At 34.8% G+C, this 27887-nt stretch overlaps 1 protein-coding gene and 1 pseudogene across 3 annotated transcripts in view; both read left to right on the forward strand.

Moving 5' to 3' along the window:
• EPHA3 (EPH receptor A3) overlaps positions 1–27887 on the forward strand; it is a 344884-nt gene that overhangs the window by 161712 nt on the left and 155285 nt on the right. The gene's annotated exons all lie outside the window — the stretch shown is intronic.
• LOC102969359 lies at positions 26372–26865 on the forward strand (annotated as a pseudogene).

The raw sequence follows: 27887 nt of genomic DNA on the forward strand, positions 1-27887 counted from the left end.
ATCAGGGCCTTTTTATGTAAATATACACTTCACAACACACTAAAATTAAGAAAAGTGTTTCTGAAATTTGGAATCAGTTTAAATTAATTCTTACACATAAGTAGAAATGAGGGTCTGGCAACATGTAAACTGGCATTGTTAGGAGAATGTATAATTTCTACTCTTAACTCTACCAATGACTTAAAAATCATTGATGATGTCAGTGAGTGGCTCCAGTGCCCCAACGGGTGTTTGTCAGTGAAGACATTTTGCATATGCAGAAATAAGAGCTTAATAAGAGCAGAGCGGAAGCAAGATAACTGAGTGACAAAAGAGCTCAAAAATAGCACACGTTTCTATCCTTTTTTTTCTGTATTCTGACACTTTATATATAAATCTTGTACAGCGTGGTGAAACAAAAAGACAATTTATATTCTATACACACATATTTGACACTTAACTGCTCCTGCAAACTTGAAAATTCTTCCTTCCCTTTACATAAATAAGAACTAGAATTGAACAAAGAAAATAATCATAATGGAACAAATGGAATATGTTTATTTTTATTTATTTTTTTAATTAAAATGGCAGCTCCACAATGATAAGATTTGCATTGAGAAAAATCCTAGGAACTTCATTGGACTTTTCTATCTATATATCATTGTTGACTTAAGCTTTTTAGTCATGTATCTTAGTGATATGATAACATAAATATAAGACATTTGTAAACACAAATGTATGCGTTTGTACTGACACAGTATAAAATGCTAAAATTTTATTAACAAATGTTATTACCATTTAATTTATTATTAGTTTAATATATTCATATTAAATTTATGATAATTTTTGTTACAGTTATTTTATTAACGTATTGATTTAAATAATATATATGAAGAATTTCATATCCACATATGTAACAATGAATAAATGCTAGATATCAAAATAATTCTAAAAATAAATTAAGTCAATTTGTATCCAAAGCCCACGTTTTGTTGTTACAGGGTTATAATTCGAATTATATAATACCTATTTTCGCTTTTAAAAATCCGTAGTCATTATCTGTAATAAACTACATATTTTGGTAAGTTTTTTTTTTAAGATTCAGGGAAAGTGAATGGAACGGTTAACAATGTGAAACCTTCCAAAAAATTAACCATTCCTAGTAACAGTAATGAGACCACTGATAAACTGAATCTAAAGGAATATTTATATTATATTGAAAAAATGTGATTTCCGTGAAATTTTTTCCCAGCATCAACTTCTTCTCAAATATGAAAACTTAGGGGCTTAATCTTACAGATAATTTTCATGTTATTGATGTAAAAATCTTGATAATGTGATTTCCCCTGATTACTTTCTTCAAGTAAAAAATAGTTTTTTATTCCTTGCTAGCCAGATGATCTTTTAGAAACAACAGTGACACTGGATTGTCACTCCCTCAACCCAAACCTTTGGTCATCTCCTTCAACACTGCTTCCTTCCGCATCTAAAGTGAAATTCAACTTCTCACCACGGCTCAGAATGCCTGAAATGAACTGTCCACTCCCTCTTTCTCAGAACTTAGCTCCTACCTCTCTCTTCCTCCCTCACTTTACTTTAAACATTGCTTTTCCTGTTTTATTTATTTATTTTTAACAAAGAAGTAGAATAATCATTTAAAACTGTAGGTCATTTCCTGTCTCTTCTCTCTCTGGTCAATCATTGACAATTGTTAAGGTTGTTTCATCTGCTTAGAATAGTATCTGCCTCCAGACTGTCTGCTAGTTGTCTGACTCTTGATACTTAAGGTGCAGAACAAATGTTGCTCCTCAGAGAAGCCTTCCTGGACACTACATTCATTTATTCTTTCTTTAAATCATTCATTCATTCATTCCATAAATTTTGGAAGAACATTGATGTGTTAGACAGTTGCCCCTGCAATTCCAATACACCAATGGAATGACATAGAAATAAATCTCTGCCTTTATGATCTACATACCCTAAGGGAGAAGAAATAGTACAATAAAATAAATAAATGTGTTTGAAGGTGGGGCGCCCGGGTGGCTCAGTCAGTTGACTGTCTGACTTTAGTTCAGATCATGATCTCACAGTTCGTGGGTTTGAGCCCCGTGTTGGGGTCTGTGCTGGCAGCTCGGAGCCTGGAGCCTGCTTCAGATTCTGTCTGTGTCTCCCCTGCTCGTTCTCTCTCTCTCTCCAAAATGCAAGAAACATTAAGGAGGGTCTCACCCGGAAGGTGACATTTAGATGAAGCCCTGAAGGAACTGAGGAAGCAACCATGCTGATAGTGGAAGAACATGCCAGACATTCACAGAAGGGCAAAGGCCGTAAGGGGGGTAACAGGAGGCCATTTCACCAGGTGCAGAGTAGGGAGGGTGTGGAGGGTTGTAAGAAAAGTAACCTAGGTAAGTATGAGTAAAGCCTTGTATCCATGGTCTACTTCTGCTTTTATTCTGAGTGAATCAGAGCCATTGAAGCCTTTGAACAGAAGAGGCACATCATCCAATTTATGTTCATTCTGGCTGCTGTGTTGGAATTTAGCTGTGTGTGGGCAGAAGTAAACACAGAGCGGCCAGTTAGGTTTCTAATAATACGATCAAGAGATCACGGAGTCTTGGAACATGGTGGCAGCAGTGTGGGTGGTGAGAACTGGTACAGTACGGGCTATATTTTTGAGTTGAAAGAATTTGCTGCTGCTTTGGATCTAAGATGACAGAAAAACAAGTTGTCAGGATGTCTCCAGGGTGTCTGGTCTTAGGAAGGGAAAATGTCATTTACTCAAACAGGTGACTGCCAGTGTAGCAGGTTTGAGGAAGCTCATCAAATTATATGGTATTTTGGGGGGTCATATTTAAGCCCTGGGCTTCAGTGAGGTAATGAAGGAAGGGTGTCTGAACAAAGCAGAGGTAATGTGCAAGAACTGAGCCTTGATTCAGTCCAATATTAAGAGATTATGCATATGAGCAAGTAAAAGCTCCTTTTTTCTCACTCCACTCTCCTGACCCTCTTAATCTCTGTCACATGTTCTTGTTTTCTTAGTGACTCTTATCTATACCTGAAAATGCCATATTTGGGTTTTTTTTTATTTGTATATTTTGAGAGAGAGAGAGAGACAGACAGAGACAGAGAGGGAAAAACAGAGAGAGAGAGAGAGAGAGGGAGCATGAGCGCACATTCGAGAGTCCCAAGCAGGATCTGTGTTGTCAGTACAGAGCCTGACATGGGGCTGGATCTCATAAGCTGTGAGATCATAACCAGAGCCGAAATCAAGAGCCAGATGCTCCACCAACTGAGCCACCCAGACACTCTCTTATTAAAACTGAATAAAAATCAATTTTACTTGATAACATCTTGTTGCGCCCACTGGAGTGTAAGCTTTGTAAGAGCAGGCAGATGATCTACTTTATTGAGCAAACCTGATTCATGGGGAACCCTCTAAAAAATATTTATTTGTTGAAAGGAAGAATTTTTTAATTTATGCTTGGTTTTTAACAGGAAAAAAGAAAACATAGTTGCAGAGCAATTAACAGAAAAACAGTAACTAACATTTATTGAGTTCCAGGCACAGTTCCCACTCTTTATATGTAATAAAGCCTTTTAAAGTGTAGAACAGTCCTGGAGGGCAAGCGCTATTGTTATCCTCATTTTACTGATAAGAAAACTGAGGCATGGCCATCATAAATACCTAGCCAAAGGTTATATGAAGTGTGGTAAGAAAATTAAAATTCTAAACCAAGGAAACCAGGCTCTCAACGGTAAAAAAAAAAAAAAAAAAAAAAAAAAAAAAAGCCCTTTTATCATTATATTGATGCTTTACAATAGAAGGGAGTGATAATGGTAAGGTCAGTAAGAGTGACATTTATAAGGTTGGTTGCTGCTTGAGGGCTGACCCAATTAAGGGAGGGTGTGATGTCAGCTAAATAGAAGAGAGAACTGTCACTATCTGGAATAACTATAACATTCTGGGAATATATATTTTATAGGTAAACAAGTTTATTAAACATCCCTGCCAAAACCCTAAGGACAAAAGAAAGGAGTTAAAGAAGAGTGAACAAACATATTTAGTTCAGCATTAAAAGTTTTTTAGAAATAGAACATTTTCATAAAGACCACTGAGGTCAACACCCTTATTTACGGATAGAGAAATAGGAGATTCTCAAGATTACAAGGTTGATTCTGACCCAAATTGGAATCAATTATCTTGAATCCTGCCTCAGCCATTTCTTCTCCTCACTCAAGGTTCTCCCTAGGTAGAACATTGACTTTGATTTTTTCTTAAAAATTGAAGAAAAATACACCAAATGGTTTATTTTCCCTTTTTTTTCCTGGCAACTAAATATATATCTAAATATGGTAATATAACTCAGATTACTATTCCAGTTCCATAGAGATGTGACTACCTGATAAGAAAACACACCAGAATTTATTTTTTAAAGGAAAAAATAACCTAAGATGTGCATGCTTCCTAACAAAAGATGACTTACCAAGGGCTACAAAAGAATACCATTTTTTATAAAAAATTTGTTCAATGTTTATCTATAATAGTTACCGTGGTAAAAAGCAATTTCTTACATACATAGTCAAAGTTGTATATTCAGGCTAGGGTATATATGCATTTGTCTTTTTAATATAATACTCTCTGAGAGCAGAACATCTTTCTAAATGGATGTGTCATACCATTACTTGGTAAGACATGAATGATTACAGCCTTAAACTGGCAATACGCCTTCCTGACACAAATATAGGACTATGATGCTGTATAATGTTGACATTTATAGCCACTATCATAGACTTTATCTCGAATCCTTGAGTGGATACAGAGTATATGGCATATCTATTTTAAAGTGCCTGTGTGTGGATAAGCACAGTAACTATTATGTGATGAAAAGTGTTATAGACTTCACTGTTCCATTACTGTGGGTTATTTTAGAACCATTGTGAATACAGACTTGAGTCAATCCTTCTGTGCTAATGGCAAATGGTGACTATAACCTAGCAATGTTCTCAGGTGACAAACCCAACCAAGGGTCCATATAATTAGTATGATAATAAATATTGTTTATGTAAACCTTGGACATTACTAGTTATATTAAACTCAAAAGCATCATAATCATTACATAAATGATATTGCCTTTCCTCAGTGTTACAGAAAGGCGAGACATGGCTTAGAAAATTTTCAGAATAATTAAAGTTTAAACCTCAAAATGTAAACCATTTTTATTTAATGTAAAATTGATGGCAATACTTCTTTCTCTTAAATGTTCTGAAGATATATTCACCTTAGTTGATGGCAAAATTTTACGAATGGATGTATTAATTACGATATGACAGTCGTTAGAGTAACAGGAAATAGTAATATACCACCTACTATGTGAAGGACAAGGCTTTTGCATATATTAGCCTCTGTAGTCATCAGAATAACCCCATGAGGTAACTCGTATTATTACCTCTGTATTACCTGCTAAGGAACTGAAACAGAAAAGTGAGTTGACATGCTCCTTGTCACAGAGCTAGTACGTGGTATCTAGCCACCGATTATCAGGGGGCACAGAGGTGTATAGACCTTAACTTTTGTGTATCGGAACTTCTTTAGTGTGGGGTGTGGGTTGGTAGAGAGAAACTGATGCTTGGTTCTGCCTTCTATTCTTTATTCCCAGTGACAGCTGAGACTGCTAATCAAGTTGCCTTATAGATGGCTAAATTTGGGATTAAAGTTGGTACTAAAAATTAATGATTTCACAATTTACTCCTGAGGGTGTTCTATGATAAAGGAGAAAAATTATATGTTGTATGTTAAAGTTATCCATCCTTTATAGTGGGATCCTAGAGCAGACGGACTGTGCCAGGCAAGTTTATTTGAGAATCTGAACCAATTTTTAATTTGTTGAATTTGTCTGAGATATATATGGTGTATAAATATATAGTATGCATAGATATATAGATATGTAGATATGTAGTATATAGATATATGTTAATATATATTTAAATGTTTTATTTATAGAACCTCATGTCAGAAGTTACAACTTTATCTAATTTTCTGAATTCTTCTCAGTGACAGTTTAACAATGGGAGTTTTTGTGCATGTATTCATGCAAGGGGATGACACGGAGAGACACATCTACCTGTCCATTTTAGTTTTAACACGGCATGATGAATTTGTTTTCACTGTTACTGTTAGATGTAGAGGTCAAGGGAAAACTAGTAGCAGTCATTCCTTGATAAAAGGATTTGCAAGTAACTTCTATTCTTTTTTTTTTTTCTAGAGTTATTAGGTGTATTTTATAACTGAAATAAGTTAAATTCAGACCCCTATATGTTGATGTAATGTTATGGGTATTTTGTTTGTAATGTATCTTTAACGGCAGATTTGAGGAAACACCTATGGATAACAAGATTCCACTGAGTCGAATGGTGTGTGACTAGGTTTCTTCCCTACCATACTCTCCTTGCTAGGATGGCTGGCTTTGTGCCTTTTTCTTTTTCTTTTTTTTTTTTAAGTTTATTTATATATTTTGAGAGAGAGAGAGAGAGAGAGCATGCAAGAGCAGGGGAGGGGCAGAGAGAGGGACAGAGAGAGAATCCCAAGCAAGCTCCACACTGCCAGTGCAGAGCCTGATGCAAGGCTCGAACTCACAAACCAGGAGATAATGACCTGAGCCAAAATCAAGAGTCGGATGCTTAACCAACTGAGCCACCCAGGCGCCCCTGTTTCTTTTTCTCTAAACCTGATTTGTGGTTAGCATAATGTAGGGCTCATCACTAGCACTGTCTAATTAATTAATTAATGAGTGAAGACAGATCCATGTCCCGCTTAAGCATTTTCGCATGCTATGGTCATGAGTGAGTCACTGAACCTCTTGCATCGCTCGTACCATCATTTATATAATGTGAGAGCTGGCCTGGACTTACCTCCCCGTCCTTGTGTACTTTGATTTCAGGATTTTATACGTAAGATTCTATATCTAAGAAATAACTATAAGTGATGCACAATTCAACTGTGCATATTTTCATTCTTAGTTTGCATTATGGAGGAAAAGAAGTTTGCAAAAAAAGTTTCAGTTTTTTATTTAACAATATTCTCTAAAAACCATGTCAGAGAGAGAGAGCATGCACATGAGAGAGTGAACATATGCATCAGTTTTATAAATTAACACTCGATTCAGGCCAATCTTCCATAATAATAAAAAGATGAGAAGAGATGCAAGTTATTTACAAGAGTCTTGAGTAATAAAATCAATAGAAGAAGGCAGATATAAGATAACTTATGGTCAATTGTAGGTACTTAAGACTGAAGAATTATTACCAAATCGCTGAGGACCTTCAAGTGTGATGTTGCATGAGATTACGTGTAAGGATCATTTGCTCCATTTTATGACTCTGTCACTTAAAAGATCAGAACTTTCCACCCTGTGAGGCTAGAAGTTTGGCCTGGTTTATGGGACATGTGCCAGCTGGCCAGGATAAATGAAAAGATCTGCTTCCTCAATGAACTTCTGATAATGTATGATCCTCAATCTACTTTTTAAAGAGGATTAATCTGAATGTATGGTACCACCAATGCCTGGGGAACAGAGATGAATGTAAATTATCTGGCAATCAAATTAATATTGAATTAACAAACTCTCACGTTTTAGTGCCAATAAGATTTTGGACTCAATGGGCTAGTAAGCCTAATTATTTCTATGGTTTGAAAAAAGGCAGTAGAAAAACAATTATTTTCAGAAATCCCTTTAATAATGAATAAAGGATTATTTTATTGGGAAGGTAGAGGAGGTTCAGGAAGGCACTTACAAGAATTAATTTACTTTAGCTTTACATGAAACTTTGAATTCTAACACATATTGCCACATTCCCTAAAATGCCCTGCTTTCAGAAGCTATTTATGAACACAATATTTTGTTTTTCAAATGTATTACTAAAGTTTCTACAAAGTCTCCATATTTAGCTTAATTCTTTCTAATCTTGCTCTCTCCCTTTTACACATGGTTGCTGAAATTTATTCCAAATTTCAAAAATCTCTGAACTAACTACAGATTTGTGCACGAGACTTTTTTAAGGACTTGTTTCTTTTGGATGAATACCAAAAAGGGGACTGGCTGCATCATGTGGTATTTAAGCTTTTAAGAAGGTGCCAGAATGTTTTCCAAAGTGCTTGAAACGTATTCTATTTCTGGTAGGAGTAGATGAGAATTCCAGTTCACATCCTTGTCAACCCTTGGTATGGTCAGTCTTTTGTCATACGTGCATATTTGTTACCTTGTTGTAGTTTTGATTTGCATTTCCATTAAGGTAAAGATGTTGAGCATCTTTTCATGTGCTTATTTCCCATCTACATGTATTCTTCTGTGAAGTGTGTGTTTAAATATTTTATCCTTTTGGGGGGATTGAGGATTACACCATAGAGGACCTGAGTTCTTTGTATATACTCAATACAATTTTTTCATCAGGTATTTGACTTACAGATATTTTCTCTCAGTCTGTGGTTTAACGCTTCTCATTCTCTTCATAGTGTCTTTTGAAGAGATGAGTTTTAAATTTTGATCAAGTCCCATTTATCAATTTATTCTTTTATTAATTGTGCTTTTGCTGTCACAGCTAAGAAATCTTTGCCTATCATAGGAGTTGGCAATTTTTTTTTCCTTAAAGGGCCAGATGTAAATGGTTTGGGCTTTTTATCCACACAGCTTCTGCCTCACTAACCATTTCTGTGCTTGTGGTGTGAAAGCTGCCACAAAAAAAGTATAAATGAATGGATGTGGTTGTATTCCAGCAATTATTTACTGAAATTTGAATTTCACATATTTTATGTGTTATGAAATACTATTTTTCTTTTTAAAGTTTATTCAATCATTTAAATTCGTTAAAAAATATTCTTAGATCACACGACATAGAAACATAGGTAGGGGGTCAAATTTGGCCTATGGACTGACCGTAGATTGCCAACTTGTTCCTAACACAAGGTCACAATGATTTTCTTTTGTGCTTACTTCTAGAAGTTTTATGTATATTTTTTTTCAGTAGGTCTATGATTCATTTGAATTTATTTTTGAATGTGATACAAATTTTGGATTGAAGTTCTTTTTTTTTTTTGCAAATGGCTGTCTGATTGTCTCAAAACATCTGTACTTAATTCCACTGAATTGCCCTTTATCTTTCTAGAGAATCATTTGTCACTGTATTTGCAAGTGTACTGCTGAATTCCTTTCTGTTCTTTTGACCTATTTGCCTATCTTAACACCAACAACACAACATCTTGAATTAAGTCTTGAAATCACAAGTGTTAGTTCTCTAACTTTGTTCTTTTCAGATCTGAATTATTTAATAGATATATGACGATTTAGGTTATCTCTTCTTTTTTGAGTGAACTTTATCTCTCAGGGAAATTTTCAATGTCATCTAAATTGTCAAATTTATTGGAATAAAATTTTTCACAATAGCCACTTACCATTATATTTCTATGCTATATAATCTGTAGTAATGTCATTTCTCTTATTCCTGGTATCTGTAATTTGTGATTTTTCCTTTATTCTCCCATTTTCAATTTCACCGATCTTCTCAAAGATCTATCTTTTGATTGCATTGATATTCTCCATCCCTTTGTTTTCTATTTTATCAAATTATGTTGTGATCTTATTTTCTTTCCTCAGCTTATTTTTAATTTAATCTGCCCTTCTGCTGCTGCTGCTTCTTCTTCTTCTTCTTCTTCTTCTTCTTCTTCTTCCTTTTCTTCTTCTTCCCATTCTTATTCTAATTTTGTTGTATTTCCATGGGCAAGCTGAGGTCATTGATTTAAGACTTTTCTTTTTTAATATTGATACTTTGTGTTATAAATTATCTCTAAGTACTGCTTTATTGGCACTGTCTAAACCCTAATATGTTATATTTTCATTTTCATTCAGTTTAAAATGCTTTCTAATTTACGTTTGTATTTCCTCTTTGAACTAAGTTTTATTACAGTGTTCTTATTTAATTTCCAGTATTTGGGTATTTTGTTCAGAAGTCTTTCTGTTACTGATTATGAACTTAATTCAGTTTTGGTCTCAAAAAAATTTGTGTCACTTAAATCTTTTAAAACTTATTTAGGCTTGTTTTATGCCCCAAAACATGATCTATCTTATAAATGTTTTGTGTGACCATAAGAAAGGTATATAATATGAGTGGAGTGTTCTTTTGTCAATTAGTTCAAGTCGGTTGACTGTGTTGGCCAAGTCTTTTCTACCTTTACTGATTTTCTCCAAACTCGTTCTGCCAGTTATTAAGAGATAGGTATTGAAATCTCCACCCACTAATATATATTTGTCTGTTTTTCCTTGCAGTTCTTTATTTTTTTTCTTCATGCAACTCTGTCTTCATGTGTATAAATAAGCATGTATGTGATTGTGTCTTCCTGATTAATTCACATCTTTATCACTTTGAGATGAATTTTATCCTATCAATATTCTTTATTCTGAAATCCCATCTGTCTGACTTAATATAATCATTCAGCTTTCTTTTTTCCAGTGTTAGAATATTATATCTCTTCCATCCTTTTACTTTCAACCTGTATGTGTCTATATTGAGCATACAGTTTTGTCTTGCTTTTAAATCTAACTTAACAATTTCTGCCTTTTTTGGGCTGTTTAGACTATTCTTACTGTGATTATTGATAGGTTTAAGTCATTACCTTGATATTTGTTTTTTGTTCTCTGTTCCTTTTTTCTTTGTTTTCTTGTTTTTTGTTCCTTTGGGTTAAACAAGTATATTTTTATGATTCTATTTTATTTCCTTTGTTAGTTAATCAAATTCTCACTCTTTTATTTTTAGTTCTTTTTTAGTGTTTTGGGAGGGTTATTATGTATATGTTTAGCGTATCATAGCCCACCTTTAAATGATATTATGCAATTTCATGTATAGTATGACAATCTTGTAGTAGTATACTTCCTTTTCTACCCCCCTAGGCTTTAAGCATTATTTTACCTTTATACATAGACTATAAATCTAATAATACATTGTTCATATTTTAGTTTAAAAATCCAGTTATAAGGGCACCCGGGTGACTCAGTTGGTTAAGCAAGCCTCCAACTCTTGATTTTGGCTCAGGTCACGATCTCATGGTTTGTGAATTTGAGTAACGTGTCTGCACTATCAGTGCAGATCCTGCCTGGAATTCTCTCTCTCTCCCTCTCACTCTGCCCCTTTCATTTGTTTGCATGCATGTGCATGCACACACACTCTCTCAAAATTAATAAATAAACTTAAAAAATCCAATTGTATTTTCAAAAAATTAAAATATTTACAATTCTTGTATAATTACCAGTGTAGTTACTAATGCTGTTATCTTTAGTTCTTTATGTAAATCTATATTCCTATCTAGTATCATTTTCTTTCTTCCTGAACGATTCCCATCAACATTTCTTGTTGTTTAAGTTTGCTGGTGATAAATCCTTCACCTTTGGTTGACTGAAAAAGTTTATCTACCCTTCTGTTTGAAAGATACTTTGCTGAGAATAGAATTTTAATATTCTATTTTTTTCTTTCAATATTTTAAAGATGTTTTTCCACCATTTTTATTCTATGGTGAGAAATATATTGTGATAGTTATTTCCTTTTATGTGAGGTGTCACATCTGTGATTGCTTTTCAGATTGGCTCCATTATGGTTTGGAACAATTTGTTTATGAAGTGCCTTGGTGGAGTTTTCTTTGTCTTGGGAGTGGGATTTATTAATCTTAGATCTGTGGGTTTTTAGTTTTCATCAAAGTTTGGAAAAAATTCAATTATTATTTTTTTCAATATTCCCCCATTGGGAGCTCCAGTTACACATGCATCAGGCCAATTAAAGTAGGCCTTAAGTTCATGGATGCTCTTCACTTTTTAAATTGTTTTTCTTTGTATTCTTCATTTTAGGTAGTTTCTATTGCCATGCCTTCAAGCTCATGAATCTTTTTCATTATAACATTTGTGCTGCTACCAATCCAGTTTAGTGTAGTTTTTATATAAGATGTTATAATTTTTTAATGTAATTTCGACACCCAACATAGGGCTCGAGCTCACAACTCTGAGAAAAAATCTCACATCCTCTATAGACTGAGCCGGCTGGGCTGTTGTAATATTTATCTTTAGAAATTTATTTGGATCCTTTTTATTTCCTTCCTTGTGTATTTAACTTTTTGAATATATGGAATATAGTTTTAATAACACTGCTGATGTCCATGCCTACTAATTTTAACATCTATGACAGTTCTGGGTTGATTTTGGTTTATCGATTTTCCTCTTCAATATGAGTTGTATTTTTCTACATGCTTGTAATTTTTTTTGGAGTGGGGTGCCAATCATTGTGATTTTCACCTTCTTGAGTGGGAAGTATTTTTGTATCCCTGTAATTATTCTTGAACTTTTTTTATGGGACACAGTTAAGTTATTGAGAAATAGTATGATCCTTGTAAATTTTGCTTTTAAGATTTGTTATGTGGAATCAGAGCAGTATGACACCAACATTTGAGTATTCCTCCCAATTGATGCAAGATACTTCTATGTACTGTACCTAATGTTCCATGAATCTTGAGGTTTTTCTATTTGGCTGGTGGGAGCAAGCATTTCTCCGAGTCTTGTGGGAGCATCAACCACGAAGCCTCCAATCCTTTTGCGTAGTTCTTTCCCTGGCCTCAAGAGGGTTTTCTCACACATGGGCTGCTCAGTACTCTGCTGGAAGCTGAAGAAGCATCTTTCACAGATGCCCTTCATCTCTGTCTATGCAGTTGTCTCCTCTCTGGTATTCTTTCCTGAGAACTCTGATCTGTCTGGTTTCCCTGGAATTTCAGCTTCACCTCCTGAAATCAGGGAGTTTCCTGAGCTGCTTTGTCCTGCTTCCTCCTCCTTGTGTTGTAGCCTGGGATATCTGAAGGCAGTAAGATGTTACATTGTAGTGTTCATCCGATCTATTTACCTTTTCTTGAGGATCACTGTTTTTGTTCCCTGATATTCAGTGATTTAAAAACTACTCTTTCATATTTTTTTTTGTTCCTTGTTTTGTTTTTTCTTCTAATAAATCCAGTCCCTGGTATTCTATCTTGGTCAGGAGTTAAGGATTGAGTTTTGTTATGTATTAGTCTCTTAAAATAGTTATTTGTATTTTAAAATTAAGTATCAGAGGTATTGAGAAAGGCATAAAAGCTTATAAAATAATGTCTGCTACAGATGCTTAAAATGAATAAAAAGTATGGGGTGTAGGTCAGTTAAATATTATAGAACAAATTAAAACAGTATGTAATTAGCCACTAACTGGTTTGTAAACACAAGAGTTCAACATTGTAAGAATTTGCTGAGGATTATGCATTTAGAGACTCCTACATAGACAAAGTATAGTGTTGGTAAATTTTCTGAGGCTGGTCTATTCATTTGGAGAAAATCTTTCCATGTAGGTAAACACCGCCTATTAGAAGTGTGTTGTGATAAATGATTAAAGAAGAGATAATTTTAAGTAAAAGGGTAGTAAAAGATGATAATATGTTTGAAAAAGTATATAAATTGTAGTTTTTAGAAACTTTGAGTTTGTTACTTTGTATAAAGGCAGCAATAAACAATTAAAATTGTGGAACAAGTTTATAATAGGATGCTCACATTTTGAACAAGAATAATCAGGATGAAGTGACAGGGAAACAAATATTAGGAGAAAATAGTAAGAAACTTATACTTATCTAAACAAAATTAATAGGTTGGTTGTATGGATGAAAAGAAAAGACAGGAAAAGGATTACATATAAATTGGCAGTGGTTGGTGATTGATGATTGCATGCAGGAAAGAAAAAGAGGAAAATTTCTAAGATAACTGACATTTAGATAAAAGAGCATAATGAAACTATCAACAGAAAGTGAAACATCAGCAGAGCTTAGTGTGGAAAGCTAAAACTAAAATGGACCAAAGAAAAGTAATCATAGTAGAATAAAATAATAATAAATAGAAATACTTATTAAATGTACAATATGTGCAGGCACTATGCAAAATTCTGTACCTGGACTATCTCATTCAATCATCACAGCATGGTTATAAGCTTTATGAGTGTCTGCAATTTACAAATGAGGATATTGATCTGAGACTTATGCTCAAGGTGATAGCAAGAAGTGGCAGGGTCAGGATTTGAATCTCAATATATCCAGCTCCAGAACCTGGTTTCTTATTATCAGTAATTACCATTAAAATGGTGTAGGCATAGCTTTAAAGAAAATATTTTGTGCAGGAGTCTGGCTAACACTGTATGCCAAACAGTAAAATATAATTGATTTGCGAAATATCTAGCCTTAAATAACAATTCTGATAGCACTATGTAGCAACTACTCTCATAGTTTTGCCTACCGACATTCTGAGAAGGTATGACAACCGAAATAACTACAGGTTTCTGTATCACTTACATCAGTTTTTCTTTTTTGGACATAAGATTATTTTATTTTTGTTGTCACATTATGTTTTCCCCTAAGCCCAACAAAGAAATAATTTAAAACAGTAGTGCTAGTATTTACCAGGACTTGAACCACAATAGATTTATGCCTTGGATAATTGTGATTACTTCATTTTGTTTATTGTGTAGCTACTCAGTAAATCTTCTAATTGACAGGAACTATTAAAGTCTCAAGACCAAGATGTCTTGTCTTTCCCCCATTGGATGATATTCTTTCTATCAGGAAGGTAGTGTTTATTCCAACTCATTTATTTTTCTGTAATAGAAGCGGTAAAAGGAACATCAATATAAACTATTCTTGGAACTCATTTAACGTTATCAATATATGTAAAGTTAGATGTACTGACAAAACTGCATACTCAGGGATACAAGCTAAGAAGCAAAGAGAAAATGGTAGGACTGAAATACTTAATACATACTGTGTGTCCAGACACCATGCTAAACAGTTTTGTTCAGATGATCTCATTTAATACTTTCAACAATTATCTCCATTGTCTGAAGTTTGCCCTGTGTCACTCAGGTAGTAAGATTTGGAGCCAGAAATCCAACCTTCACTGACTTCAGAGCTCAGGTTTTTAGCCGCAATGTCGCACTGCTCTGTCCTAAGATATACTGAGTCAATATAGTGTCTGCCATTTATTTTAATAAAGGAAATCCTGTGTGGCAAAGCCAATTCCTTAAAAGTGAAATGTCTCAAAACGTATAGCCTAAGTCTTCTTACCACACTGCCATACCTGTTCTCCAGAGACTTCTGAGTATCTTTCTGCTCCTTCACTTTTAAGTTATGTTATATGTGAGACCTGTTTATAAAGTAGTGTGTCTGATCCTTCTGTGAAGGTACCAAGTCATACCTTCAGAACCTATGACCCATTCTTTAAATAAATGCAATAGCAACACATTTTGATTCCTCCCCCCGCCCCCAGATAAATTGAACTTCTTGTCTAAGCTGAATTTTCATAGTTGTTAAGAATTACCCAGAGTCAAACCTGGTGGGTAAAATGAATTACCAAATAAGAAAGGCCATTTAGGGATAAAAAGAAAAGAAGAGAAGAAAATGAATCACGGATTTAAAACACTTAGGAAAAATTTCTCATGTGGCTCATAAAATGTCTCTTGTGACAATGTCAAAAAAGAGTTTTCAAAAATGTTTTGAGTTTCAGCTGCATTGTAGGGTAAATGTTCAGTCTTCTCAATTTTCCACTTTTAAGCTGCCACGATTATTTGGAGTGATATATTGTGAGATATTTTTGATAGAAACATTTGATAATGTCACTTTTAGTAATAAAACATATCTTCAGTCTTAAAAGAGATTTTACTGAGCTTACTTTGAACAAAGACTAGCACATTACCACACACAAGGGATTAATAAATGTCACTCTCAGTAATAAAATTGGGTTTCATATTAATTAAACCGAGTCATAGGATACCTTGATTTACATATTTAAATATTTTCATCTCCCCATGCTTGTGGGTGTTTGTTATGGATTCAGCAACTATATTCAAGGAATAGTTACAGTCATGTAAATCCTAATGCATTTCAGTAAATATAAATTATGTAAATTGAGAGTTAAGTGTAAAATACCACAGGATCTTATTTAGAGTTGAAATTATAATCTTTTCCACAAATTTCCATGAATGAGGATATATTTTTTTTTCCTAAGAAGCTCAACATAACAGAACATACCCTGGATTGTTAATCTAGGATATTATATTGGTGTTGATAAGCTCTGTAAGAGTAAGTGTATGATGTATTAGAACACATCGGGGGTGTAAGGAACTGAAACAAAATGTGATGTGGCTGTTTTGTGAACATTGATCTTTTTAACTTTGGGTGTATTCAAAACTCTGACTACTTTGCCACTTTAGAAAAACTTTACTTACACCAATGAAAGAATCTTGTCTGGACAATTTAAACAAACAAACAAACAAACAAATAAATAAATACATAAAACACATGTCATGTTAGGGAATGCCATTGCCTCAGCTTTTTCATTTTATTTTCCAACCTATAAAATCCCCAAAGTTGCGTCATCTGTAATTAAAAGAGCAATCTATTTAGTCCTTACTCTAAAGTCAATCATATTCATGCTGTCACATAATTTTAAATTGTAGTACTGAATAAAATCCTTCCATACGATGACACCATTTTTCTTCCTTCTAATTCCTTTGCCTGCTATTGATCATCTTTTTATCTACTTTATAAAAGCCTCTCTTTATACTCTATTCTAGTTGGTATAATGGAACAAAAGGGATCCTAACGTTTAGCTTGCTTTGTGGGAGGTACAAAAGCCTTTTATTCCATATCCGTTTGAGGAGTTTGACTCTATGCTAACTCAGTACAAGTTGAGAATAAGGCACTGAGTAGGTGGGAATGATTAGAGAATTGCAGTCAGAAGCAAAGTGGTGAAAGACGTTGTGTGGGAATGAAGAATACCATATGGGATTCATTTCATGTGTATATCATGGCTGCTTATTTTTCTAATATCCTTCTCCCCACATGTTTTAAGATATCTGCAAATCTTCAGAATGTCTTTATGTTCTCTGAATTTAGAGCCATTGTGGTTCCCTACTTGCTTAATCCTCTCCTAAAGTATAGCTCCTTATTATTGATCTTCTATATAGGTCTCTCATTCTAAAGGACATTAGAATTTCAAAAACAATATCGTATGGTCCAAGAACAGTATTTATGACAGGATTATGTAAAGTAGCATTTGAACTTATTCTTTTCCCCTTCCTTTTTTTCAAACTGTATCTTGACTTTTAAAATAATGTTGACTGATGGTGTTTACCCCGCACATGTTTTATCTCTGTTTTTTCCATTCGTGATACCTATAGCTGCTCTTTTCTGTCTCTGTTCACTGTTGTCTTCAAAAGCTTCTTTCCCGTGCCAGTTTTTAAAAATCTTTTCTCTTTAATTCAAAAGGATGATCTTAAAATAAACCTTAATATCTGGAAAAGAGGAAGAAAGAAAGCAAGGAAGGGAAAAGGAAGAAAGGAAAAGGTGAAAGGAAGGAAGAAAGCCAGGGCAGGAGAGAGATAAGGAGGGGATAATTTATTACATTGGAACTCGTTGTCATGCATTCTTGTTACTCCTATACATATGTCTATAAATATCAGTTCCTTTACAAAAATGTGAAGGAGACAAGTTAGTCCACATTAAAAATGATACTTGAGAGATATTTTGATTATTGGGGAACATTTCAAACAGATAGCCATCTCGTGTTGTTTTTATTAGTCTCTGTAATATATTCAGGAGACTAAAAATAAAGCCAACTATTTTTTTATGGTCTGAAAAAAAAAATAGACTTCTTACACCAGGAAGAAAAACAAAAAGTTTAGTGCAGAAAACTTTTGCCACTCGCAGATAGTTCAGATAGGCCTTTGTGTAACTCTGTGCTTTTTTGTCTAAAGTCACCAAGGGGAGTTCGAACTTGCTGTCTCTTTATGTATTTCACTAAATGAGAGCTGACGCAGAACTGCTTTTCTTCTCTGTGCCTAGTTTCAAACCGTTGAACACCTTTATTTTCTTTTACACTGACAATCTGTTGAAACTCACAACTAAGACAACTTCCAGTTCCTGTAGTAACCATAGAACCTGCTTTGCTACTCACTTGGATGTAAATGTAAAGGTGGTTGGATCTTTGGATCAAGCCGCGGCTTTTGATAAAATTTTCCTCACCAGCACTTCACCAGACTTAGTCTGTTAGCGACAAACTCCCCACTTCCTGTCTAGTCCAGTGTGGGCTGTATTTTTGAGGTCTGATTTTAGCCCCTGTTACCCTTCTACCATCTATTCTTAAGACAGACACGAGGATGTTTTCAAATTGGCCAGTTCATTTTCCCCTCTGCCCATACCCTCCATGGATTCCCCATTTATTTAAGATAGAAGCCAGAATTCTTATACTGGCTTTGATTTCCATACATAATTTGACTTTCGGGACTCATCTCCCCCATCAGTTCCACCGCGCTGGACACACTGGACTCCCTAAAGTTCCTGAACTATATCCTCATCCTAGGGCCCTTGTCCTGGCTGGTTTTAGTCCAGGAAAGTTTTTCTAGGTATCTGCATGAGAAACGTCCTTACCTCCATGAAGTATTTGCTCACATCCATGACAAGCTGACTGCTCTATTTAAATATTCCTCTCACACACTTCTTAACTTTCTTAACTTCCCATATTATTTTTTTTCATTTTAATTACTGTTGTATCTAACAGAAAACATAATATACATATTCATTATATTCCTGACTTATTGTCTGTTTCCTTTCTCTCTCTCTCCTTTCCTTCCCTGCCGTTCAGTGCACACTACAATGTCAACTCCGAGAGGGCAGGGTTATTTGTTTTGTTTCCTGATGAATCTTAAGCACCTTGAAAAGTTCATGGAACACTGTTACCACTCAATAAATATTTGATGAATTTATGACTGTAAGTGTTTCCAAAAGTGTCATTAGGTTAATGAGCATCCTACTTTGAGGTTGATCTTCTCTAGTCACATGTTTAAAACTTTTTGAAAATTTCATTTCTCGGGGTGCCTGGCTGTCTCAGTCAGTTAAGTGTCTGACTTCGGCTCAGGTCACAGTTAGTGCGTTTGAGCCCTGCATCAGGCTCTGTGCTGTGCTGACAGCTCAGAGCCTGGAGCCTGCTCTGGATTCCGTGTCTCCTTTTCTCTCTGCCCCTTGTCCTCTCACACTCTGTCTCTCTCTGTCTCTCAAAAATAAACAAACATTAAAAATTTTTAAAGGAAATTTAAAAAATGAAAATTTCATTTCTGACTATTTAAAACTGCATTGCTTAACAAGTTTAATATAGAGCATCCCTCTCTTTTGCATCCGGAATCATTTTTATTTATTTTACTTTTTGTATTTAAGTTTTTTTTAATGTTTAATTTTTTTGAGGGAGAGAAACAACGTGAGCAGGAGAGGCACAGAGTGAGAGGGAGACACAGAATCTGCAACAGGTTCCAGCCTCTGAGCTGTCAGCAGAGTGGGACAGGGGGCTCAAACTCTTGTGAGATCATGACCTGAGCTGAAGTCAGATGCTTAACCGAATGAGCCACCCACATGCCCCAGGAATCATTTTTAGTTTAAGAACTATCCCATATCCCATATATACTTGCAATACTTCCCATTTTCTCACACCTTTTTTTTGTTTGTTTTATTATCTTTTTTTTTCTTAGTGTGTTAATCATCTTCCCATTCTGAATATCTATTTTAGTCCTCTCTGTGATTTTATAATTTTCAACATAATGAGCTGTTTAGCACAGCACATAAACATTGCTATAGTTTAAAAGAAGAAGTAAAGGCTAAGAAAAGTATTACTTTGAATGACAGATTATACCACCTATTAATAGAGGATAAATTTGACATGTTGTAATTCTAGTTTTATTCTGTGAAAATTTGTAAATAATTTTAAAGTTTGTAAGTACAGGCCATTCCTTTTTGAACCCATCACATAAGGTAGAGGAAAGAATATTAGATTGATATTTAGAAAATCATAAATAAATATTTCCCAATGTTACTACTTTCTCATTGTGTAACATGAATAGGCCACTTCACATTTCTGAAACCTACTCTTTAATATCTGTTTACTTTTGAAATTCACTCATTCTACTATATATTTGGGATTCTTGATTGTTAGATGGGAAACTATAATGTGTCTTTACTGACCTTAGTGTTTGCACCGTTGTCCATGCTGATCATATCAACTCTTTGGCTGCTCCCACTTTCAGATCTGTGCTTTCCTGGATTTGCCTCCTTTCTCCTCACAATGTATGTTCAATCGGATTGGTTCACTCTATTTTACAGTGCAGAGAATAAAACTTTGTGAAAACAACTTGCTTTTGTTATTCTAACAAGTTAGCAATAAAGTACCAAGTTAAATACCATGTAGAACAAAAGTAATTTTTCATGGAAACCTGTATTTCCTAAAAGGGGAACCATGGATGCAAAAATAAGAGACTACTATGATGTGGAGTTATTACTGCTACAGTCATTTGGTACCTTGGCAGATGTAGCTGTACAATAGTCCTTGTCATTGTCCTCACCATCACCCTCATCGTCACCAGTATTCTTTATGTACTTACTCTGTTTTAGGAGATATTCTAAGCATTCTACAGTTAATAGTGATTAATCTCAATAATCACAGTATGAGAGAGGTAGTGGTTTGGTCCCCATTATACAGGTGAAAACTGGAGGCACAAAGAGGTTAAGTCATCTGTTTAAGGTGACAGAATTTATAAACGGCGAAGCCAAAATTCTAACTGAAGTGTTCAAACACATTTTTCTCAATTACTTTTTTATTTTTATTTTATTTTATCATATCCATTGGACTCTAGGCAGAGTATTTAAGTCACCTCATGACAATTAACTCTATTGAAATTATAATGAAAGCAGAAGTTGAGGTTGTTAGATGACACCATGAATATTTGTGGTTACCATAGACTTCATGTTAGCGCTGGCTTTCAGAAAATTTAATTTTCCTACTTCAACCATCTTAACAAAGTATTCCAGAAAGTACTTAAGTGACCATATTAAAGTTCTAAATGACAAATTATAGTGGAATTTTGGGTTAGACCTCTGGGAAACAAAGATATGGGCTGTATAATGGCAGTAAAATTAATGTTATAAAATTCAGGTCTGATAGATTATCAGACTGGCTTTTCCAGGTCGGTTCACCTAAGCTCAGTCTAGCCATTCATTCATAGCAAATTGTGAGTAATCCTCAGAAAAGCCCCGTGGGTTTGCATCTGTTTGGTCCTGACTATGCTGTGGTTTGGCTAGGCTGAAAGCTGAGAGTAGAGATCCGTGTTGTCCATACTTGTCAGGTGATACTTGCCAACTGTGAAATTTGTCCTTTTCAATTTGATCCAATCCTTTCTCGATGAAGCACTTTCAAGGGCTTCTTTGGTTAGGAATAAAGAAAACTTCAAATTTGAAAAATTCTCATATTAAGGTATTTGTTTGTTCCTCTCACATTTCAAAACATTAGACCTATATTTGTAACTTCAAATTTAAAGAACAGTAGTTTGACATTATATTTTGTATTAACGTCTGTGCACTAGTGTAAGTGACTACATTTTCGTAGGTGTCAGGAAGTTTGACAAATTTCAGTTTTCCTGATGCATAGATTTTTAAAGTGTCTTCTCTATGTTTACATTGTACCTGAGATTGTTTAAACCTAGAGACACTAAAATCACCATCATCATCTCCATCATCATCATCATCGTAATTATCATCATCTAGCATAATCATGGAAAAACAAAAAATCCTAAAATTATCTTGAATGTTTCTAGAAGGGGAACATTCTTGACCAGTTTTGGGGTAGCCTTGGTGTTTTCAAGTGCAGAATCTTAGCACACACACAAAACAAAACAAAACAAAACAAAACAAAACAAAAACTAATGATGACCAAAGAAAACAAAACCACCAAATAAAGTATTAGAAATTTAAATATTGTGATGGACTATAGCATCTAGCAGTTATTGGAATTTAAGAGTGACTCCACAGAATGCAATCATTAAAAACATCGATTGCCTGAATCATCCAATGAAGTCTTGGTAATTCTTAAATATTATTAGCCCCATTTAAGCAACCACCAAGTATTTGTTGAGTATGCATTATATGTTTGGTCTTGAGTTAAACTGTGTGAAATGTATTAAGAAAGATAATATAGCGTTAAATCACTTTTATCCAAGATCTAACTGCACAACAGTAAAGAAAAAGACCTACACGTGAAAAGTATTAGATAACAAAACTACATATAAGTAAAGGTAAAGTACATGGTACAGTTTGTAAATACAACATTCCATATGTATATGTATATATATGTATACATATACATAAATATATATACACACATACACTGTATATGTGTACGTGTGTATATACATATATAGAGAGAGACTTAGTGATGAATATATACTACAAAAAAAGAAAGAGCAAAAGAAGTTTGAGAAAGGGCATCAGTGTTATCTAGGATCATCAAACATGAGAAGTAAACAGAAGCTTAATAGAGGAAGCTTGCTATGACCTGGAGTAGAGGGAGGGACACGCAATGGAGAAAATGTGGAGCCCTGATGCAGGAAGCAACTGAGAATGTTGAAGTGAAGGTTAAACTAAAAGTCCTAACTGAAATAGTAGAAAACAGGTAGGAATAAGTGAGAAGGGAACCAATTATTTATCGACTATAGTTAAGGAGTGATGTTTGAACTTTGCCGGTAATTTGCAACTATAGATTTTGAGCTGAGAAGTGACGTTCAACTCAGCAAACATTATGAAGCACACCTTGGTTATAGCTGGCTGCAGGTGGTAAGAGTGAGGTATTGAGATTTGCAGAGTGGTGAAGAGGTTTGTGAAAAGGAGCTGGGAATAATGATCTGAATGCAACTCAGTAATTCTGTGTCAATAATAATAGTTAATTAAGAAGTTTAATATTGTGGGGTGCCTGGATGGCTCAGTCAGTTAAGTATCTGATTCTTGATTTCAGCTCAGGTCATGATCTCATGGTTTGTGGCATCGAGCCCGACGTCAGGTTCTGTGCTGAGAGTGTGGAGCCTGCTTAGGATTCTCTGTCTCCCTCTGTCTCTGCCCCTCCCCTGTGCATATGTGTTCTCTCTATATATCTCAAAATAAATAAATAAACATTTTTAAACAAAGAAGGTTAATATTGAATGCATATGTAAAACAGATTAAGTGGCAAAGGCAATGGGTTAAGGAAGATATTCAATCTTTTTTTGAATACCTTTTCATATGAATGATCACCGGTCCCTAATCACTATATTTAGGAGGCAAACAGAAAAATTCTTAGAAATATTTGAGAAGTTGGAGAGTAAAAAGACAGTACAATATTTGAGAAAATTCTTAGAAATTTTTGAGATATTAGTGAAAAAAAAAGATGTCTCAACATTGTAGACTGCAAGAAAGTAAAGAAGAAGCCCCTTGAGGTTTAACAATTGAAGGGTTGGTCTTGCCTTTTATCCCAATTGTTCCCATTAAATTGGTAGAAGTTGGAGAGTTAATGGGCATAAGAAAGTAGAAACAGGAGAGGATACCCTTTCCATAATTGTTTTGGAAACAAAATTAATAGTTACTTCAGCATGGAGAAGGGGACTATGAGAGGATATTCTTTTGTTTGTTTTGGTCAGAAAAGGAGCGTCTTGCGCTCATCTATAAACCATTGGAGGAGAGGCTAATGAATATGAGCAATCATAATTGGTAATATCGAACAAGGGTGATGTTGTGAGAATCACATGCAGGTGGAGGGAGTATGAGAGAGAGAAGTACTAATTGTTAGTGTTAGACTCTCAAAGTCATGAGGTTTTTTTGGTGAAGAGCGCCACACATTTCCAGCCTCCTGCCTTGCACATGTACACACACACACACATGCACACACACAGAGCCCCACGTCTGTCTGGGCCTTTAATAACCTATTGCTCGTATTCAGAGCACTAATCCTGTAGCTTAGTCTTTACTGTTAAGGTTATTTTAATTCATTTATTTGATAGCCTTCAAATAAGAACACTCAGTTTTAGTGCCAAGCCTGGGTTTCCCATGTCAACAGGAATTTAAGTCAGACTTCTAAATGTTATAGTAAGTAACTGAATACAGACTTACAGGCCTTGAGAGATATTTGGGTCCATCCTTCCTGTCTTCTTTCTACACAGTAAAATACCTCCATACACACAAATATTCTGTTTCACATCACTCTCAAATCCCGTGGTTTTTGTCACTATAAATTCCACATCTTGTGTATTAAATAAAGCTCAGCAAAACTGGACTCATTACTTCAGAATGAAGATTCTTATATCAAGTCACATCTCTGATGGAAAACCCACAGGGTGATCTTCACAAGCCTTAAATTCTCTGTTCTAAGTAGAAAGTGGCACAATTTCTAAAATGTCCACAGACTGTCTCACAGTAGAGTTTTTAATGAGCTGATATCTGTACAACCCGTTGAGCAGTTCAAACCAGGGTTCTTTATATATATAGCAGATCTATAAAAGTAAAGGACAAGTAAGTAGAAAAGCATATTAGATCATGAGGGCACTAATTTTAAGGGATAGGAAAAATATAGAATATAATAACTTTAAAGAAAAAGTAAAAATTGAAGAGACTCTCACAATTATCTCTATAAATGCCCAGAATAATGTCAGACTGCTTTGGGAAAATTATGAAATGCTTTCATAAAAAAGTCTTAGTGTTCAATAGTGTTTCTAAGCTGTATAATTTTATTGATAAATAATTTAACTTAAAAGCGCTTTGGGGAGATGTAGTTTAGCTTAAATTATTTTAGTTCCTCCATTTCTTGATATAAACTATCTTTTTTTTTTTTTGCATTTTTTTCATATTCTGGATCTTACCACAATATCCAAAAACCTTACTTATTCACCTGTCCAAAAGGCAGGAGCACATTCTGCTAAGTAAAACACCTATTAATTAATAATGAACTCCTGGAAATCAGTAAATAAAATAAATCTCCCAGCAATGCATCACTGTTAAGATTTGTTAGCTGTTTGAATATAAGACCTAGATTATCTAGTTGGACTGCTGATGTGTTAATAAATATATTAAGTATCAACATAGTAAAAAGCAAATTTTAGTGTTTTGGAGATATCTTAGCCTGTCATTGTTTTGTTTGTTTTGTTTTATAAGCATAGAGATTAGCAGCACAGTCTTTAAAACAAAACGCCTGGATTCTTATCCATTTCCTGGCTAGTTATTTCACTTATCTATACTTGGTTTTATCCCCTTTATCATGGAGCTCATAATGATACTGATATAAAGGATTATAGTGAAAATTAAATAAAATGTCAAGAAGATACCTGACAAAGAGTAAGTATTCTATGAATGATCATTCCTGTTATTTAATAGTTGCTCTCTTTTTTTTCTTTTAATGAGAAAATACATAATGACCCTCCCGATGTAGAAAAAAAAGGAAAGAAAGAAAAAGAAAAATAAAGTGTATTTCAGATTCTGGATTGCAAAGAGAAAAAAATATAAAATGAAAGAATTTAACTTCAACACATTTTCCTTTGTTCCCCTAACTGTTAACCTTGACAAAGGAGTGCTGACATTTTGGAGAAATGGACTTTATGGTGAATATTACCTTTTCTTTGTTCTTACTTTTGACATTTTACCGTGTCAACCAACAATCTAAGTGAAACCATGCAAACATTGGTGTCCAAAATGGAACAAAAGGTGATATTGGGATTTGAGTAACAGAGACAGATTTTAAAATTCTGCATTTTGTTTCCATGTGTATCATTCACTTAGGCTGGAAAGAAACAAATCATAATCATAATTGAGTCAAGGCATTTTCAGAATTTTCAGATGTGCTCAAGTTCAATGTTCTTTTTAGTGCTAGCCAAAAGACCCGATGGATTTAGGAGAATCATGGTCCAAGCCATTAAGTGTCTCTTAAAATTCATGTTTATTGTTCTGATTTAGTGAATATGGATTGTCTTTCTTCACCAAATGCCAACTCTGGAATTGTTTATTTTCTACTTTATTAATACTTCCAAAAGGTTCTTTGACCTCAGAGTATTCTTCCTTGGCACAGGCACTTGTATTTTCAACACTTCATTGCTGGCAGTGCAACTTAGAACATTTTCCATGTAATGTCTGAAAATATTCTGGGACTTGTTGTCAGATGTGGAATTGGCAAGAATAGTGAAGAGTGGCTTTGGGGATGGTACAACTTAGGCACAATTTTGTGGAAAAAAAGAGGAACGGAGAGACACGAAAAATGAAAAGAAAATCCTTAAAGTAAATTAAAGGACAATGAAAGTTTTAGAAGTGGAAGTGTGAAATCTGTGTGGCTTTTCACAGTCTTGGCACCTCACTTCCTGTGGTCAGCCAATTCCTCCACAAAGGTTTTTTTGGTTTACTTGTTTCAGGCCTTTGGTCACATATATTTCTGACCTGTGGTAACAACAAAGTCAACATGTAACGTGGTGTCAGCATCTTATGTGGCGTCCTCCGCTGCCCTCCCAAGTCATAGAGATAAAGGCTGTGTGCACGCTGAAAGGCCAGGGCTGTGTGGAGGGCACTGTCCATTTCGTGCAGAAAAAAAATGGGCCTATTGTGGCATCAGGAGCCATTACAGGATTGACCAAAGGCGAGTATGGATTCCACGTCCATCAACCTGCAGGTAACTCACAAGGCTACACCAGTGCAGGTCCTCACTTTGATCCTCTGTTAAAAAAAACCATGGTGAACCAAAGGATCAGGAGAGACGTGTTAGGGACCTGAGTAATGTGATTTCTGGCAAAGATGGCGGGGCCAGCGTGTCTATGGAAGTTTCTCTGACTGCACTGTCAGGAGACCATTCCGTCACTGGCCACACCGTGGAGGTCCGTGAAAAACCAGATGGCTTGGGCAAAGGTGGAAGTGAAGAAAGTACACAAACAGGAAACGCTGGCCATCGTTTAGCTTGCAGTGCAGTTGGGATCTCCAAGTAAATATTCCCTGTATTCCCTAGAACATCATCTGAGTCCTAGTAACTCATACGTTATCTTGCTAGTTGTAGAAATTTAACTTGAAAAACATTAAACACTGTAACCCTAAAAGTGTAATTTTTGTGACTTTTTAATTGCTTTAGGTACCTGTAATGAGAACTGATTTATGATCACTTAGAAGATCTGTATAATCTTATAAAACTCAGACTCAGTTAAAAATATCTCTTTCAATGACCTCTGTACTTTACCAGACTTAATAATCATATATGGGCGTTAAAAGTAATTGTCTGAATTTCTTTACTTCTCAGTCAAGCCCGCAATAAACAAATACACCATATGGCACTGTATTTTGAACGTATTAAAGTATCTAAATTGAGACTCTAAGAAAAAAATCACCATGTAAACTCTTTGCTGAAGGACTTACGATAAGGCTTATAATAATGCTCATCATGTCTATTTATTAATAAGTCTCACAAATCCTAAGAAAACTTCTAAGAAATTGGAGATGGTGTATTTTAGAGACAACCTAAAATGTGAAAGTTCATTCACAGTTACACAATAACTTGTTTTTAAATTTTTTTAATGTTTTATTTATTTTTGAGAGAAAGAAACAGCGCGAGCAGGGGAGGGGCAGAGAGAGAGCGAGGGTTAGAGAGAGAGGGAGACACAGAATCCGAAGCAGGCTTCAGTCTCTGAGCTGTCAATGCAGAGCCCTAGGCAGAGCTCGAACTCACGAACCGAGAGATCACGATCTTAGCTGAAGCTGGACGCTTAACTGACTGAGCCACCCAGGTGCCTCCACAATAACTTGTTTTTATAGAGTCCTTAGGGTTTTCTGTATAAACAATCATGTAGTCTGTGAATAAAAACAGTTTTAAGTATTCATTTCTAAATTTACATTTCTCCTTTAAATTTTACCAATATGTGTTTTATGTTTCTCTGTTATATTTTTAGATTCAGGTACATTTATAAGTGTATTTTCTTCCCACCGTGTTGATGTTGTTTTATGTCTCTCCTTATTTCTA

Source organism: Panthera tigris, chromosome C2 (genome assembly GCF_018350195.1).
Source record: "Panthera tigris isolate Pti1 chromosome C2, P.tigris_Pti1_mat1.1, whole genome shotgun sequence".
In the NCBI taxonomy this organism is placed as follows: Eukaryota; Metazoa; Chordata; class Mammalia; order Carnivora; family Felidae; genus Panthera; species Panthera tigris.